This window comes from Natator depressus, chromosome 23 (assembly GCF_965152275.1).
Source record: "Natator depressus isolate rNatDep1 chromosome 23, rNatDep2.hap1, whole genome shotgun sequence".
Classification (NCBI taxonomy): domain Eukaryota; kingdom Metazoa; phylum Chordata; order Testudines; family Cheloniidae; genus Natator; species Natator depressus.
The window spans coordinates 13,344,736-13,349,179 of NC_134256.1; the positions used below are offsets into that span (position 1 = coordinate 13,344,736).

Genomic DNA, 4,444 nt, shown 5'->3' on the forward strand with positions numbered 1-4,444 from the left:
CAGATCAGCTCCCCCCCTCCCCCCACACACACAGGGAAATCCCGCAGCATTGAGCCAAACCCTTTATCTTGGGGACATGCCTCCCCTCCAGAGGTGTCACTCCCCGAAGGGCTGGGTCCATCTGTGGGGCAGACACAGAGCGATCACAGATCCCCTCAGACAGCTGATACCCCAATGTAGCATGGCAATGATTGCCAGTGAAATACGTGCGACCAACTCTGGAGCCATCACACAGGGACATGGGAACATTCGATTAACAAAGTAATAAAGCACTCAGTAGAGTGGATAAAGCACTGGACTTGTACTCAGGAAACCCGGGTCCTATTTCACCTTCTGCAGCTGGGTAACCTCGGGTAAATCATTTCCTCGCCCCATGCCTCAGTTTCCCCATCCGTACAATGGGGGTGATGATGCTACTGACCTACTCGGTAAAGGGCTTTGCGATCTATTCATTGAAAGAATTGATCCGCCTGATTACAGCGCTGCGGGTGTGACATTTTTCACAGCCCTGCACGGCATAGCTAGGTCAGTCTAATATTTCAGCTTATACCAGGCCTCGAACTGCACTTGGGTCTGGGTTGATTTTCAAATGTTAAAAAAAGTGGGGGGGAAACCCCAGTTTCACAAAAAAAATTCAGACTATTGATGTTTCTGTTTTACAGGATTCAAATAGAGTAATTAAAACAAATATTTCAGTACATATGCAATACTGACACCTCGGTGGGTCGTCACCAGTGGGGCTTAAACCTGGGACCTCTTGATCTTAATGCATGAGCATGTACTGCCCTAGCTGAAAAGATAAAAGCTTGTTTACCTGCGGGGCACTAGGCTCCTCACGGTCTCACTGGCGTGTCCACCACTAGAGGGGGACAAAGTGCCAGACCGGGCAGGCAGGGCTTACACATATTTGTTCAAATCATAGAATCATAGAATCATAGAATATCAGGGTTGGAAGGGACCTCAGGAGGTCATCTAGCCCAACCCCCTGCTCAAAGCAGGAGCAATCCCCAACTAAATCATAAATAAATAAATAAATGTTGAGTGCTTGATTTTGCATTTCCCCCCCTTTTTCTCTTTCCCCCATTTTTGGTTTTGCATTTTCCCCCATCCCCCCCCCCATTTTTCTAATTTCAAACTTTTTCTCTTCTTTCCCCCCCTCCCCCTTTTTGCCATAGAGTGTGATAATATAAACCATGGCCAGGGTAGGATTTTTGCTTTTCTCCTCTGCTTTTTCTGGGTCCCCCCCCCCCCCGCCACCCACTTCTGCTCTGTAACTTTTCAGAATGGCTCCATGTTTGGAATAATTACCCAGGGGCCAAAGGGAAAATGAGAGTTGGGCCCAGACCCTCCAAGGTATTTAGGCACCTAACTCCCACTGAAATCACTGGGCCCTTAGCGACCACCTGTGCAGATAACCCCCTCAGCGTAGCTTCAGATATAGCGGGGGGAAGAGTGTTTCTGTCGGTGTAGCTAACACTGTCTGGGGACATGGTTTCCTCCACAGGGAGAACAACTGCTTCCGTCGGTGTACGCTGTGTGTCCACGCGGAGACTATGTTGGTAACGGTTCTGCAGTGTAGCCAGAGCCACGCTTTCGTTTTCCCGTTCAGTGAGTTTGCCGGCGTTGGAGATGCTTTGAAAAGTTACAGAGCAGAAAAAAGAGAAAAATAAAAAGGTAAAAATGAAAACAAAAAACCACCCCGGTCATCATTCATTCTGCTGCACTCGGGCAAAAAAAGGGGAATGGGGAGGCAGGGGCAGGGGAAAGAAATTTCAAAAAAAGCTGTGATTTTTTAAAATGGAAATAAAAAAAATTTCTGTTAGGAATGAAACGTTTTTGGCTATTTTGGAAAGTTCTCATTTAAAGCAAAATAAAAATGTCAAAAATAACATTTTTCAGTGAAATTTTTTTTTATTAAATCCTATTTTTTTGGTGGAATGTTTTTCAGGCGACATACTTCCAGCAATTCTAATTTGGCATCGGTTAGTTCACAGCTTCGTTTTCTGAACTCCAGCAAAGCACGTGCAGGAGCAGCTGAATCGCAGCCAAACCGACAAGAATCACACCTGCCACTAGCACCTGTGCAGCAACCACGCTCCGGGCGCAAAGGTTCCTCTATTTACCTGCTACGCCCCCAAAACCCCTTCGCCCTGGGACAGAGGCAAGCATGGAAAACGTCCGCACAAGAGATGGAAGTTTCCCAGAGTGAGGAGTGACGGACGACAGGGGGTTATAACGGAAAGTGATTTCCCCGATTCACCCTTGTGTGATGCCAGCTTGTCACCAGGGCAACACACTGATTACAACAGATGACTGCGATGGAGTGACACCGATGGCAATCTGTGAGGGCACAGAGGTGAGCTGAGCCCCCCGACTCTAGCTGGTGCTGCATTAACGGCCACTATCTGAATCCTCGTCACTTGGGCTGAGATTCTGTGCGAGGGCCAGAACAGGGAACCAGCTCAGTCCCTCTTTGCCCCTCTGCCCAGCAGGGTCTTCACCCCTTGTTAACACTAGCTGAGAGCATTACTGACCACGTGCACATACCGGGGCTCACTGGGGAGCAGATGGTGGCATGTGGGGCTGCCTGGACATTTTACATTCCCCACATAGAGGTGAGCCCGTGGCCTCCTGCCCACCCAGGCACCTGTGGGGGGTAAAGTCTCCCCTCTGAGATTGGCATGTGCTCCCCCCTCATCCCAGCCTAGCCCTCTAGCTTTCCTACAGGGAAATCCCACAGCACAGAGCAAACCCATTTACCTTGGGGCGATGCGTCCCCTCCAGAGCCATCACCACCTGTGGGGCAGATACAAAGGGATCACAGATCACTTCAAACAGCCAAAAGCCTCATACAAAGGAGGGCTAGAAGACCAACCTCAAGCAGATTTTTCTCAACTTTTTGATTCACTGAAAATTTCGTGAAAAAAAATTGTTTTCAAGTCAATCTGAAACAAGTTTCCCCACCCTCAGATTTTGTGAAATAGCCAGTGAACCAAAAAAATCAGCTCGTCTTTTGCTGCTCTGTTCCGTACTTGTATTTCATGAAGGTTTTAGTAAAGTAGACCATGATGACACTAATCCTGCCAAATATCTGTGTATCACACGCTGCCCTTCAGAGAAGATTGCGATATTTTGTCTTTTAATTAGTGGGAAAAAACAGCTGTTCCTCACCATGAAACTCAGCAATGGCTAAGAGGATGGTTCTTCCTCACCCAAAATCATGTAAACATTGCCCCAAGGACAGAGTTCTCACCTGGGAAATGTCAGAGAAGGAGAGGGAAGTTTTACATATTAACTCTAGATATCATGGTGTGACCCCAGCCTGTCCCAGCTCCCTGACCCCTCTGCACCAAGCCCACCATTAGTGCATTGCATTACCATCCACATGCAGGTCCCAGGGGTCACTGGAGAGAGAATTGTTCTCCTGGTTATTGTCATCCTTGAACTGGTAGCGGCAGGAAAAGGTCCCTGCACTCTCCCTGGACACTGTATAGGGTGAGTCGTAGACGAGTTTGTTTCCTTCCTTGGGCTGGACAGAAATCTCCTTCCCATTTTGCAGAAGACAATGCGGGTCATGGGGGCGTCCAAAGGGACTAAACACGACAGCACGGCCGTGTCCCCTTGGTGGGCAGACAGCCTGTCCAGGAACAGCCGCGGGGCGGAGAGAGTGCCTGGGGAGCAAACACATCAGTGTTAAACACCTGGGGCCAGATCCCCCGCTGGTGTCAATCAGCAAAGCTGCATTCACTCCTTTGGAGAGGGGCCAATCAACACCAGCTGGGGAATCTGGCTCCATTGACTCCAATGCAATGCTGATTTACACCAGCTGGGATCTGGCCCCTTGGTGGTGTCACTCCCTGAGGCTGTGGTGTCTGGAGGAAAGGACAGGATGCACTGGGAGTGTGCAGAGATTTTAGCCTTTGTTTGTCCCACTTTGGGGCCTGATGTCTCTGTGCAGGCTTCCCTTCCATGCCAGTGCAGTGCTATGGATTACAAGGGTTCGGCCAGGAGACAGGCAGAGGGGCAGAGATTGCTATTTGCCCCCATTTGGGCAATCATCTCCAGGCTGTGTGCAAGGAAAAGCAGCCACCCCCACCCCCCAAATAGCCTGTCTCTCCACCCACACTGGTGTAAATCAGCAGTAACTCCCCTCAAGCCAGTGAAGTCCCACCCAAGAAAGGGGAATCAGGCCCCAAGACACTTACACTGATGCTGCACCGACCCCAATACTCTGAGTCCTCAGGGTCAAACCCAGCTCAGGTCTAAGCAGGACAGGCACCCGCTTATGCCAGTGGCTGAATTCAGTCCCCACTGAATACCAAATGGGTGCAATTTCCACTCTCAGCAAGGTTTGATCTATCGCCGCTCACTCGCCCCCTCACGCCCCTCATGTGTCACAGTGCTGTCTACACGGTCAGTGGATTTGGCCCTCACTGGTTTAAAT

General features: G+C 49.7%; 1 long non-coding RNA gene across 1 annotated transcript; it reads right to left on the reverse strand.

Annotated features, from left to right (window-relative positions):
• Window positions 1–1,280: 1,280 nt before the first annotated feature.
• On the reverse strand, window positions 1,281–3,797 carry LOC141976602 (uncharacterized). The gene is made up of 4 exons (XR_012636139.1): window positions 3,379–3,797; window positions 3,172–3,253; window positions 2,761–2,796; window positions 1,281–1,632 (listed from the first exon to the last, which is right to left on the reverse strand). It is a non-coding gene; the product is annotated as an uncharacterized LOC141976602 (long non-coding RNA).
• Between the last annotated feature and the right edge of the window lie 647 nt (window positions 3,798–4,444).